We start from the raw sequence: 15,003 nt of genomic DNA on the forward strand, positions 1-15,003 counted from the left end.
CAACACAGCTTATTTAAAGATCGAGATATACAGTACCAGTCAAAAGTTTGGACACACCTACTCATTCAAGGGTTTTTCTTTATTTTTACTATTTTCTACATTATAGAATAATAGTGAAGACATCAAAACTCTGAAATAACACATATGGAATCATGTAGTAACCAAAAAAGTGTTAAACAAATCAAAATATATTTTAGATTTTAGATTCTTCAAAGTAGCCACCCTTTGCCTTGATAACAGCTTTGCACACTCTCGGCATTCTCTCAACCAGCTTCATGAGGTAGTCACCTGGAATGCATTTCAATGAACAGGTGTGATTTGTTAAAAGTTAATTTGTGGAATTTCTTTCCTTCTTAATGCGTTTGAGCCAATCAGTTGTGTTGTGACAAGGTAGGGGTGGTATACAGAAGATAGCCCTATTTGGTAAAAGACCAAGTCCATATTATGGCAAGAACAGCTCAAATAGGCAAAGAGAAATGACAGTCCATCATTACTTTAAGACATGAAGGTCAGTCAATCCAGAACATTTTAAGAACTTTCAAAGTTTCTTCAAGTGCAGTTGCAAAAACCATCAAGCGCTATGATGAAACTGGCTCTCATGAGGACCGCCACAGGAAAGGAAGACCCAGACTTACCTCTGCTGCAGAGGATAAATTCATTAGAGTTAACTGCACCTCAGATTGTAGCCCAAATAAATGCTTCACAGAGTTCAAGTAACAGACATATCTCAACATCAACTGTTCAGAGGAGACTGCGTGAATCAGGCCTTCATGGTCGAATTGCAAAGAAACCACTACTAAAGGACACCAATAAGAAGAAGAGACTTGTTTGGGCCAAGAAACACAAGCAATGGACATTAGACCAGTGGAAATATGTCCTTTGGTCTGATGAGTCCAAATGTAAGATTTTTGATTACAACCGCCGTGTCTTTGTGAGCCGCAGAGTAGGTGAACGGATGATGTCCGCGTGTGTGGTTCCCACCATGAAGCATGGAGGAGGAGGTGTGATGGTGTGGGGGGGCTTTGCTGGTGACACTGTCTGTGATTTATTTAGAATTCAAGGCAGACTTAACCAGCATGGCTACCACAGCATTCTGCAGTGATATGCCATCCCATCTGGTTTGCGCTTAGTGGGTCTATCATTTGTTTTTCAACAGGACAATGACCCCAAAAACACCTCCAGGCTGTGTAACGGCTATTTGACCAAGAAGGAGAGTGATGGAGTGCTGCATCAGCTGACCTGGCCTCCACAATCACCCAACCTCAACCCAATTGAGATGGTTTGGGATGAGTTGGACGGCAGAATGAAGGAAAAGCAGCCAACAAGTGCTCAGAATATGTGGGAACTCCTTCAAGACTGTTGGAAAAGCATTCCAGGTGAAGCTGGTTGAGAGAATGCCAAGAGTGTTCAAAGCTGTCATCAAGGCAAAAGGTGGCTACTTTGAAGAATCTAAAATCTAAAATATATTTTGATTTGTTTAACACTTTTTTGGTTACTACATGATTCCATGTGTTATTTCATAGTTTTGATGTCTTCACTATTATTCTACATACAATGTAGAAAATAGTAAAAATAAAGAAAAACCCTTGAATGAGTAGGTGTGTCCCAACTTTTGACTGGTACTGTATATCTCGATCTTTAAATAAGCTTTGTTGTACAATTAAAGGTAAAATACACTGCATTTAAAACAATCAGCAATCATCTAATGAATTCAGAGCTTGTGAAATTATACCTAGGCTGAATATATGCCTTCCACAACCATAAGACCCACTAATTTAATTATTTTATCAAAATAGTTGTACCTGCTTTTTTGACAAAAATGCTGCTAGCGATACGTGGTACTGTAATGCAATCACAACAAACTGAGCATTCATTTTCAAGAATGAATGTTCATTGGTACATCCGTTTTAGTGTCTGCTCTGCTCGAAATTTGAGGAGTTGAAACATAAACAGGGTATGGTCGAAAGGTTAACATCCTCTATTACAGTGTGTGGAATAATGTGAATGTACATCCTTTGAAGACTGAGAAAAATTAATTGTCACACAGGGAATATGTCATTTTGAGAAAATGGCTGATGCAATTAATGCAATTAAAATGTACTTTCCATAAATATGACCGTTTTTCACATGAATTAATCTCTTATTCATATATCACTTCTAAACTGACAAATAAACATAAAATATACCTTCTACAAATACATCAGCACGTTTAATACATTTGTTTCAAGCAATAGAGCATATGCTTTGAATACTGGTCTATTGGGCAAATATGCAGTTTTGGGCAAATTCTCATATAATTTTGCTCAATTTGTCACATGTTCGATTTACAAGGTTTTTGCCCACGAATACAGTTTTGGGGCATTCATTTGCATTTAAATGTTGTAATTTTTTTATTTAACCTTTATTTAACCAGGTAAGCCAGTTGAAAACAAGTTCTCATTTACAATTGCGACCTGGCCAAGATAAAGCAAAGCAGTGCGATAAAAACAACAACAACACAGAATTACATATTGAATAAACAAAACGTACAGTCAATAACACAACAGAAAATCTATATACAGTGTGTGCAAATGTAGTAAGTTATGGAGGTAAGGCAATAAATAGGCCATAGTGCAAAATAATTACAATTTAGTATTAACACTGGAGTGATAGATGTGCAGAAGATGATGTGCAAATAGAGATACTGGGGTGCAAATGAGCAAAATAAATAACAATGTAAATAACAATGTGGGGATGAGGTAGTTGGGTGGGCTAATTACAGATGGGCTGTGTACAGGTGCAGTAATCGGTAAGCTGCTCTGACAACTGATGCTTAAAGTTAGTGAGGGAGATAAGTGTCTCCAGCTTCAGAGACTTTTGCAGGTCGTTCCAGTCATTTGCAGCAGAGAACTGGAAGGAATGGCGGCCAAAGGAGGTGTTGGCTTTGGGGATGACCAGTGAGATATACCTGCTGGAACGCATACTATGGGTGGGTGTTGCTATGGTGACCAATGATCTAAGATAAGGCGGGGATTTGCCTAGAAGTGATTTATAGATGACCTGGAGCCAGTGGGTTTGGCGACGAATATGTAGTGAGGGGCAGCCAACGAGAGCATACAGGTCACAATGGTGGGTAGTATATGGGGCTTTGGTGACAAAACGGATGGCACTGTGATAGACTACATCCAATTAGCTGAGTAGAGTGTTGGAAGCTATTTTGTAAATGACATCGCCGAAGTCAAGGATCGGTAGGATAGTCAGTAATACGAGGAAATGTTTAGCAGCATGAGTGAAGGAGGCTTTGTTGCGAAATAGGAAGCCGATTCTAGATTTAACTTTGGATTGGAGATGCTTAATGTGAGTCTGGAAGGAGAGTTTACGGTCTAACCAGACACCTAGGTATTTGTAGTTGTCCACATATTCTAAGTCAGACCCGCCGAGAGTAGTGATTCTAGTCGGGCGGGCGGGTGCAAGCAGCGTTCGATTGAAGAGCATGCATTTAGTTTTATTAGCGTTTAAGAGCAGTTGGAGGCTACTGAAGGAGTGTTGTATGGCATTGAAGCTCGTTTGGAGGTTTATTAACACAGTGTCCAATGAAGGGCCAGATGTATACAAAATGGTGTCGTCTGCGTAGAGGTGGATCTGAGAGTCACCAGCAGCAAGAGCGACATCATTGATATACACAGAGAATAGAGTCGGCCCGAGAATTGAACCCTGTGGCACCCCCATAGAGACTGCCAGAGGTCCAGACAACAGGCCCTCCGATTTGACACATTGAACTCTATCTGAGAAGTAGTTGGTGAACCAGGCGAGGCAGTCATTTGAGAAACCAAGGCTATTTAGTCTGCCAATAAGAATGCGGTGATTGACAGAGTCAAAAGCATTGGCTAGGTCAATGAAGAACTGGGTTCCTCCGTGTTACATTACTTTGAGGAGGTAACCTCTCTATTCAAAAATGTATGGCCTCCATGGTTTTTGTGACTGGGTGGATCTTCACAATTTTCTAGGGCTCGCTGGTACCAGCACCAATGCACACACACCTATCCCGTAGTTGGAAGTGAATCCTCTCTTGTGCAAAGTACCATCAAAGGATACATGAATGTCTATGATGGCATCATCCTCCTTCAGCAACTCTGATATGTCTGTGTCTATTTCTGTGTATGCTCTTCTAGTTAGCTTTGCAGCACTCTCCATTGACTGTAGCCCTCTCTGAATCTCTGCTACTAAAGTGGGGGGGAAAAGTACTTATTATGTCTGTCGACATTACAGTCATAACTGCAGGACTAAATATCAGCATGTTACCCTATGTAAATTTGAGCATATCAGCATGTATTTACTTTATGTAAAGCTAATTTCTCAGTAATGACAGTAGGCTACAGCCCTATGACACTGTAGGCCTATGTGACAGTCTTGTTGTATAGTTATGTTTTCCTATCACTCTGTTTATTCACTTTGAATATATTTGCCGGAGCAAGGAAATAAATATTATTTACACACAGCAAGTCACCTGACAATAATGGGCTACTCTCCCTTTTTATTTACCTGTCACTCTCCTGTCATGTCTCTGATATGAGCTGAGAAGCAATGAAGGAATCCCTAGGACTTTGCTTGTTTTCTTTAGAAGTCCAAGTTCTTGGGCTAGAAGAACCATCCTCACATTTATATAAAATGCCACATCTCCCATGGAGCACTCCTGCAGCCTGGAGGAAGTGTAAACACTGCTCCTAAATGCATCACGATCACCTTCACAGTGTGCACATTCTATCATGACAGAATCCCTGTTTGGTGGGGTCTATGGTGATTTTCAGTCCAGTGTTTAGACACTTAGGGAAAATCAAATCATGTACAAGTTTGTTTATTTGTGACATGTGGAATAAAAGCCACTGTTGGCTGTCTGGCTGCTGTCTGGTTGATCGCTGCTAGCTGTCATCTTCATCTCAACTAATTTGCGTCTCGACGCGCTGCTTCCGGCTACCTCCTTTTCCTCCTCTACCTAATAATAATAATAATAATATGCCATTTAGCAGACGCTTTTATCCAAAGCGACTTACAGTCATGCGTGCATACATTTTGTGTATGGGTGGTCCCGGGGATCGAACCCACTACCCTGGCGTTACAAGCGCCGTGCTCTACCAATTGAGCTACAGAGGACCACCTGTACTGCTACTGCCTCGATCGGCTGATCAGGATAATTATTTATTTCATTCACTGCTTTTCTCGCATTGGTTATCTGAGATCGCCTATTTTTATTCACATACTGTAGGTATATTCTTCGAGATTTACTCATTTTGTCTCTCTTTACGTGGATTTTTCGCGGGAGATATTTTCAAAAAAGGAAGTGCTGCGCATTTTAACCAATCAGGTTGCCGGAAAGAGCCTTTAAATGCCAGTAACCAATTGGATGTCAGGAAATGACTCATCTTTCAGCACGAAGCACTACGTCTACAAAGGATATAGCCATGTATGGACTAGCTAACGATATGCTCCGGAAAACAAGCTTTTGAATGATATATGATTCATTTACATTTTACATTACATTTACATTTACGTCATTTAGCAGACGCTCTTATCCAGAGCGACTTACAAATTGGTGCATTCACCTTATAGCCATTAGGATAACCACTTTACAAAAAAAAAAAATAATTGTAATTTTATATCGTATTTTATTTAATATTTTTTAAATAATACTTTTTATTTAATTTTTATTATTATTTTTGTTTAGTATTTTATTTGTATTTTTATGTATTTATTGTTTATTTTTTATTTAAAACACTTTTGGGGGGGGGTTGGGGTAAGGGGGGGGTAGAAGGATTACTTTATCCTATCCCAGGTATTCCTTAAAGAGGTGGGGTTTGAAATGTCTCCGGAAGGTGGTGAGTGACTCCGCTGTCCTGGCGTCGTGAGGGAGCTTGTTCCACCATTGGGGTGCCAGAGCAGCGAACAGTTTTGACTGGGCTGAGTGGGAACTATGCTTCCGCAGAGGTAGGGGAGCCAGCAGGCCAGAGGTGGATGAACGCAATGCCCTCGTTTGGGTGTAGGGACTGATCAGAGCCTGAAGGTACGGAGGTGCCGTTCCCCTCACAGCTCCGTAGGCAAACACCATGGTCTTGTAGCAGATGCGAGCTTCAACTGGAAGCCAGTGGAGTGTGCGGAGGAGCGGGGTGACGTGAGAGAACTTGGGAAGGTTGAACACCAGACAGGCTGCGGCATTCTGGATGAGTTGTAGGGGTTTAATGGCACAGGCAGGGAGCCCAGCCAACAGCGAGTTGCAGTAATCCAGACGGGAGATGACAAGTGCCTGGATTAGGACCTGTGCCGCTTCCTGTGTAAGGCAGGGTCGTACTCTCCGAATGTTGTAGAGCATGAACCTACAGGATCGGGTCACCGCCTTGATGTTAGCGGAGAACGACAGGGTGTTGTCCAGGGTCACGCCAAGGCTCTTCGCACTCTGGGAGGAGGACACAACGGAGTTGTCAACCGTGATGGCGAGATCATGGAACGGGCAGTCCTTCCCCGGGAGGAAGAGCAGCTCCGTCTTGCCAAGGTTCAGCTTGAGGTGGTGATCCGTCATCCATACTGATATGTCTGCCAGACATGCAGAGATGCGATTAGCCACCTGGATATCAGAAGGGGGAAAGGAGAAGATTAGTTGTGTGTCGTCTGCGTAGCAATGATAGGAGAGGCCATGTGAGGATATGACAGAGCCAAGTGACTTGGTGTATAGCGAGAATAGGAGAGGGCCTAGAACTGAGCCCTGGGGGACACCAGTGGTGAGAGCACGTGGTGCGGAGACAGCTTCTCGCCACGCCACTTGGTAGGAGCGACCGGTCAGGTAGGACGCAATCCAAGAGTGAGCCGCGCCGGAGATGCCCAGCTCGGAGAGGGTGGAGAGGAGGATCTGATGGTTCACAGTATCAAAGGCAGCAGACAGGTCTAGAAGGACAAGAGCAGAGGAGAGAGAGTTAGCTTTAGCAGTGCGGAGAGCCTCCGTGACACAGAGAAGAGCAGTCTCAGTTGAATGACCAGTCTTGAAACCTGACTGGTTTGGATCAAGAAGGTCATTCTGAGAGAGATAGCAGGAGAGTTGTCTAGAGAAGGCACGCTCAAGAGTTTTGGAGAGAAAAGAAAGAAGGGATACTGGTCTGTAGTTGTTGACATCAGAGGGATCGAGTGTTGGTTTTTTGAGAAGGGGTGCAACTCTCGCTCTCTTGAAGACGGAAGGGACATAGCCAGCGGTCAAGGATGAGTTGATCAGCGAGGTGAGGTAAGGGAGAAGGTCACCGGAGATGGTCTGGAGAAGAGAGGAGGGGATAGGGTCAAGCGGGCAGGTTGTTGGGCGGCCTGCCGTCACAAGTCGCAAGATTTTATCTGGAGAGAGAGGGGAGAAAGAAGTCAAAGCATAGGGTAGGGCAGTGTGAGCAGGACCAGCAGTGTCATTTGACTTAACAAACGAGGATCGGATGTCGTCAACCTTCTTTTCAAAATGGTTGACGAAGTCATCCACAGAGAGGGAGGAGGGGGGATTCAGCAGGGAGGAGAATGTGGCAAAGAGCTTCCTAGGGTTAGAGGCAGATGCTTGGAATTTAGAGTGGTAGAAAGTGGCCTTAGCAGCAGAAACAGATGAAGAAAATGTAGAGAGGAGGGAGTGAAAAGATGCCAGGTCCGCAGGGAGTCTAGTTTTCTTCCATTTCCGCTCAGCTGCCCGGAGCTCTGTTCTGTGAGCTCGCAATGAGTCATCAAGCCACGGAGCTGGAGGGGAGGACCGAGCCGGCCGGGAGGATAGGGGACATAGAGAGTCAAAGGATGCAGAAAGGGAGGAGAGGAGGGTTGAGGAGGCAGAATCAGGAGTTGCAGTGAGATTAGTAGAACAACAGCATCTAGTAAAGATGAGGTCAAGCGTATTGCCTGCCTTGTGAGTAGGGGGGGACGGTGAGAGGGTGAGGTCAAAAGAGGAGAGGAGTGGAAAGAAGGAGGCAGAGAGAAATGAGTCAAATGTAGACGTAGGGAGGTTGAAATCCCCCAGAACTGTGAGGGGTGAGCCATCCTCAGGAAAGGAACTTATCAAGGCGTCAAGCTCATTGATGAACTCTCCAAGGGAACCTGGAGGGCGATAGATGACAAGGATATTAAGCTTAAATGGGCTAGTGACTGTGACAGCATGGAATTCAAATGAGGAGATAGACAGATGGGTCAGGGGAAAAATTGAGAATGTCCACTTGGGAGAGATGAGGATTCCTGTGCCACCACCCCGCTGACCAGATGCTCTCGGGGTATGCGAGAACACATGGTCAGACGAGGAGAGAGCAGTAGGAGTAGCAGTGTTTTCAGTGGTAATCCATGTTTCCGTCAGCGCCAAGAAGTCGAGGGACTGGAGGGTAGCATAGGCTGAGATGAACTCTGCCTTGTTGGCAGCAGAACGGCAGTTCCAGAGGCTGCCTGAGACCTGGAACTCGTGGGTGGTGCGTGCAGGGACCACCAGGTTAGAGAGGCAGCAGCCACGCGGTGTGAGGCGTTTGTATAGCCTGTGCGGAGAGGAGAGAACAGGGATAGGCAGAGGCATAGTTGACAGGCTGCAGCAAATGGCTACAATAATGCAGAGGAGATCGGAATGAAATGAACTAAACATCTGGGAAAGGAGAGAGCGGGGCCTCCCTCACCACAACTCCCAAATATAACTCTCCCAACTTCCACCTCAGAAACTATAATTGTTGTAAACTACAGCGGTTCAATGTTTTCTAGGAATAGACTAACTTAGTTTATTCAGCTAGCTAACTAGGTACAGTATTATTCCGTGAAAATCGTCCGGGCACCTAGTCATAAGACGCCACAGCCAGCTAGCATGCCGGACTCCAACAACACGGTTTAGCGCCAATACTCGGCCACAACAAACCACCAGTGTATCAACACGCAAGCAGATCGTTCGTGTCCGTGTCTAACGTTGTGGGTTAGTCCCGACAGCTTGAGCGAGTCCTTCGTCAACTTATTCAGCCAGTTAGTTAGCTAGAATCGTTAGCAAACTAGCTAGCCATTGCTTTCAGACAAAGAAGAACCCCTCCTTTCACGGCACGAACACACACAACAAGGAGTTTTAAAAATAGCGGTTGAAGTTCTACATCAGGGGTGTCAAACTCATTTTAGCTCAGGGGCTCAGGGGCCGGACCGGAAAAATCATGGTATATATAACTTAAAAACAACAACTTCAGATTGTTTTCTTTGTTTTAATACGATCAACATACAAAATAAAGCTGGAGCCTGAGGACAGTGTGTCCAAAATAGTACAAGCACAACATCACTATTAATCATAAAACACGTCAAGTTTATTTGAAAATTCTAAAGAAAAAGAACACAAACACACAATGCCTCAGTGATTAACAGAACTGTTTCACATATCACAGAACTATATCAGGGGGTCATTTCTCAGGCAGAAATGTAGATAAAAAGAATAAAATCCTGTTCCCCAAACAAGTGCAAGAACCACAGAGTCAAGAATAGGTTAAATATACAAATAAAATAAAATCAATTAAAAACAATAGCACATCAACATAAAAACATATAAACATAAAGCTGGAGCTTGAGGACAGTGTGTCCAAAAGCACAACATCACTATTAATCATAAAACACCTCAAGTTATTTGAAAGTTCTGAGGACAAAGAACACACAAACACACAATGCCTCAGTGATTCACAGAAGTATATCACAGATCACAGAACTATATCAGGGTGTCTCATGTAGCACTTTAAGTGGGGTTGCATAGTTTATTTGACTCCTGATACCTGGCATCTTTTAGCTTTCACCAGCGCATCAATATCAGGCGTCACATCCTGAGTGGCAGCCAACTTCAGGATGTGATTCAAGTGCTTGTGCGTGAGCCTTGAGCGCAGCTTTGTTTTATTTATGCTCATTACAGAGAAAACTTGCTCACAAAGATATGTGGTTCCAAACATGCACAACAGTTTTGCAGCGAGGGCTGTCAAGTTGGGGTAACCTGGCAAGAGATTCTGATTAAATGTGTCCAAGCCAGCTGCGGCAAATTTGCCCTTCAAATCCGAGTCACACTGCAAGTCTATTATTTCAAGTTGGATGCTGACGGGCAGATCAAAGGGATTCACGGTGAATGGCGAGCAAAAAACGTTGAAGTCTTTCTCCAGTTCACCAAAAATCTGAAAGCGTTGCTCAAACTCCCGTAACAGTCCCGTTATTTTATCTTTGAACCGCTTCATGTCTGCCACATGTTGGGTCGCGCACACATTTTTCAGACAGGGGAAGTGAGCTGCATCACCACCGGCAAGTTGCGTCTCCCACAATGACAGCTTCAACTTGAAAGAACGTATGCTGTCATAATACTGCATGACAACTTTGTTGCGCCCTTGCAGCTGTTTGTTCAAGTTATTCAGGTGCTCTGTAACATCCACCATAAATGCAAGGTCCTGCATCCATTCTGCGGAATGGAATTCTAACACTGGTTTGCCCTTTTCTTCCATGAACTGTTCAATTTCTTCTCGTAAATCAAAGAAACGCCTCAGCACAGCACCTCGGCTTAACCATCTTACCTCAGTGTGGTATGGCAGGCCATAGATGTGGTCTTTCTCTCTGAGAAGGCTGTCAAACTGACGGTGATTCAGGCTTCTGGATCGGATGAAATTAACAGTTTGGATGACCACCTTCATGACGTTATCCATCTTTAATGACTTGCAACACAAAGCCTCCTGGTGCAAAATACAGTGAAAAGTCAAAAATCACGTCCTCCATTTGCAGATTGCACTTTCTCTCTGAACTTTGTCACAACGCCTGCTTTTTTCCCGATCATTGAGGGCGCACCATCTGTAGCCAGGCTGACAGCACGGGACCAGTCCACTCCGACCCTGTCCAGCGCGCCGACGAGTGCGGTAAAAATATCAGCTGCTGTCGTTGTATCTGTCATCGGCACCAACTCCACGAACTCCTCGGTGACGGTCAATGTGTCATCAACTCCGCGGATGAAAATGGCCAGTTGTGCAACATCTATAATGTCCGTGCTTTCATCAATTGCAACCGAAAACGCAATAAATGACTTTACTTTTTGCTTCAACTGGCTGTCCAAATCCACTGAAAGATCGGAAATCCTGTCTGCAACTGTGTTTCTTGTCAGGCTGATATTTACAAAAGCCTGACGCTTTTCAGGGCACACAATCTCCGCTGCCTTCATCATGCATGTTTTTACAAATTCACCCTCACTAAATGGTTTTGAAGCCACTGCGATTTCATTAGCAATGAGGTAGCTAGCTTTCACTGCAGCGTCACTGATGTCTCGGCTGTGAGTAAACACAGACTTGACCTACTTGCTCTGCCCCGGTATAAACAGTTTGCTTGCTTAACACAATTGCTGTTGCGCCATCCAGTGGACGCAATTGGAACAGCAGTTTACTTTATTGAAAAATTGCAGCGCATTTTTATACTTTACAAAATCATCTCGCGGGCCGGATTAAACCCGTTTGCGGGCCTGATCCGGCCCGGGGGCCGGACGTTTGACACCCCTGTTCTACATGAAACATTCTAACAAGAACATAATTTATGCTAGTTGTAGTTGACGGAGATGGGATAAAATGATACAAATCAAGCATTTAAATACATTATTGCAGATATATTTGTACATTTTATGAAAGTTGCAAAATATCCCAAAATCTGAAAATTGACAGATGGAAGCAAATCACAATTTTTGCCTGTGGTGCCTGGCCTTAAGCACCTAGTCCTATCAGGCAGGACAGGCAGGGTAGAGGGGCAGAGCAGCTAAGGGACTAGACAGGATCAAGTCCTCGTGTGCCTCTGACCAAACTAGAGAGGCAGCTGATAGCCAGTGTCACTTTAAAGAACCATGGGAGCCAGGAGGGTGCAGGCTCTAATGCACATAAAGGGCTTAGGGGCCACCCGGTGAGGAGAGTGCACAGCATTGCGGGAACAGTGTCTGCTCACCCCATGGGATGTCAAGAGTGTGGCGGAAGATCCTCAAACTCAGCTGGTGCAGGGCCGCTTGGGCCTATCCGTGGGCGCTGAGGACAATGCCGGAGGCTGGCCACGGCTGAAGGAGATGGCTCGCCTACTGCGGCGGAGGAATGTGGCACAACAGCCACAACTGTCTTTGGCAGCTCCTGGCTACTGCGGAGGTTGGTGACTCTTTCACCACTGCTGAAAGCAATGGCTCCCATGGTGGAGCAGGTGGGGACCCCTGGGTGAGGCTCGTCAGGGATCTGGAGGCAGGGCCCGGCTGGGCCCCAGAGACGAGGTCAGGTGGTTCCCCAGGTGCGAGGGTCGGTGGGTCTTCCATTGCAGGAGGCGGGCGGCCCCTCAGAACTGGAGACAGCAGGCCCCCCGGGTCAGGGAACGGTGGGTCCCCCAGGTCAGGGGGCTGAGGGTCTAGCAGGGCAGGAAACTCAGGGCCTGACAGGGCAGGGGACATTGAACTTACTCACTGGACTAGTATTACTAGAGAAAGTTGATTATGTAATTATTACCCCAGAATGTCCGTTATTCCAGAGGACAATTCGGACTGAATTAGTTTTTTCAAAACTATCCCCTGTAATTCTTAATTTTGTTCAATAAACTGACAGTTATGATGGAAGCCTGGAGGTTTTTTTTCTAGTGTAAAGATATTTCAATAAGTCCAGGCGATAACATGGCTGATAACTCGAGCTTGGTTCCCAAGTTTAGAAACTATACCAAACCATCTTTGGTATAGTGTCGCTATAATATTTGAATTGAGGAAGTGTGATTATAATCATTAGGATATTTTAGTGATCCGCAGTAGACGTCTATGCCCCCAGCCAGGCCCGGCGCAACGAGGGTGCAAAAGGGGGACATGCCCCCTTAGTTTGAATATTGTGCCCCCTCAGTTTTGTATCCCTCTTCTGTCCCACAATCTGCCCCCTCCGTCATGCCCAAACAATTTGTTGTGTATGCTTCATTCATGCAACTCCCTTGCACGCATCATACGTACATCATACACATTTTACCAGTTGAAAAAAAACACATTTTGATTGGTCTTCAGAGTAGAAGGGTGGGGTCAATTTGACCATTTAGGTTTACTTTCAAAGTTATGTAGTACAAAAAAAAAATGTTTCACAGCGCAGCTGGATGGAATTTAGCTAATGTTAACAGTTAGGTACCATGATGGATATCAAATCAAATCAAATCAAATTGTTCACATGCGCCGAATACAACAGGTGCAGACATTACAGTGAAATGCTTACTTACAGCCCTTAACCAACAGTGCATTTATTTTTAACAAAAAAAGTAAAAATAAAACAACAACAAAAAAAGTGTTGAGAAAAAAAAGAGCAGAAGTAAAATAAAATAACAGTAGGGAGGCTATACAGGTGGGGAAAAAAAGTATTTAGTCAGCCACCAATTGTGCAAGTTCTCCCACTTAAAAAGATGAGAGAGGCCTGTAATTTTCATCATAGGTACACGTCAACTATGACAGACAAATTGAGAAAAAAAAATCGAGAAAATCACATTGTAGGATTTTTTATGAATTTATTTGGAAATTATGGTGGAAAATAAGTATTTGGTCACCAAAAACAAGCAAGATTTCTGGCTCTCACAGACCTGTAACTTCTTCTTTAAGAGGCTCCTCTGTCCTCCACTCGTTACCTGTATTAATGGCACCTGTTTGAACTTGTTATCAGTATAAAAGACACCTGTCCACAACCTCAAACAGTCACACTCCAAACTCCACTATGGCCAAGACCAAAGAGCTGTCAAAGGACACCAGAAACAAAATTGTAGACCTGCACCAGGCTGGGAAGACTGAATCTGCAATAGGTAAGCAGCTTGGTTTGAAGAAATCAACTGTGGGAGCAATTATTAGGAAATGGAAGACATACAAGACCACTGATAATCTCCCTCGATCTGGGGCTCCACGCAAGATCTCACCCCGTGGGGTCAAAATGATCACAAGAACGGTGAGCAAAAATCCCAGAACCACACGGGGGGACCTAGTGAATGACCTGCAGAGAGCTGGGACCAAAGTAACAAAGCCTACCATCAGTAACACACTACGCCGCCAGGGACTCAAATCCTGCAGTTCCAGACGTGTCCCTCTGCTTAAGCCAGTACATGTCCAGGCCCGTCTGAAGTTTGCTAGAGTGCATTTGGATGATCCAGAAGAGGATTGGGAGAATGTCATATGGTCAGATGAAACCAAAATATAACTTTTTGGTAAAAACTCAACTCGTTGTGTTTGGAGGACAAAGAATGCTGAGTTGCATCCAAAGAACACCATACCTACTGTGAAGCATGGGGGTGGAAACATCATGCTTTGGGGCTGTTTTTCTGCAAAGGGACCAGGACGACTGATCCGTGTAAAGGAAAGAATGAATGGGGCCATGTATCGTGAGATTTTGAGTGAAAATCTCCTTCCATCAGCAAGGGCATTGAAGATGAAATGTGGCTGGGTCTTTCAGCATGACAATGATCCCAAACACACCGCCCGGGCAACGAAGGAGTGGCTTCGTAAGAAGCATTTCAAGGTCCTGGAGTGGCCTAGCCAGTCTCCAGATCTCAACCCCATAGAAAATCTTTGGAGGGAGTTAAAAGTCTGTGTTGCCCAGCGACAGCCCCAAAACATCACTGCTCTAGAGGAGATCTGCATGGAGGAATGGGCCAAAATACCAGCAACGGTGTGTGAAAACCTTGTGAAGACTTACAGAAAACGTTTGACCTGTGTCATTGCCAACAAAGGGTATATAACAAAGTATTGAGAAACTTTTGTTATTGACCAAATACTTATTTTCCACCATAATTTGCAAATAAATTCATTAAAAATCCTACAATGTGATTTTCTGGATTTTCTTTTCTAATTTTGTCTGTCATAGTTGACGTGTACCTATGATGAAAATTACAGGCCTCTCTCATCTTTTTAAGTGGGAGAACTTGCACAATTGGTGGCTGACTAAATACTTTTTTCCCCCACTGTATATACAGGGGGGTACCGGTGCAGAGTCAATGTGCGGGGGCACCGGCTAGTTGAGGTAGTTGAAGTAATATGTA

Source organism: Coregonus clupeaformis, unplaced genomic scaffold (genome assembly GCF_020615455.1).
Source record: "Coregonus clupeaformis isolate EN_2021a unplaced genomic scaffold, ASM2061545v1 scaf0068, whole genome shotgun sequence".
Taxonomy (NCBI): domain Eukaryota; kingdom Metazoa; phylum Chordata; class Actinopteri; order Salmoniformes; family Salmonidae; genus Coregonus; species Coregonus clupeaformis.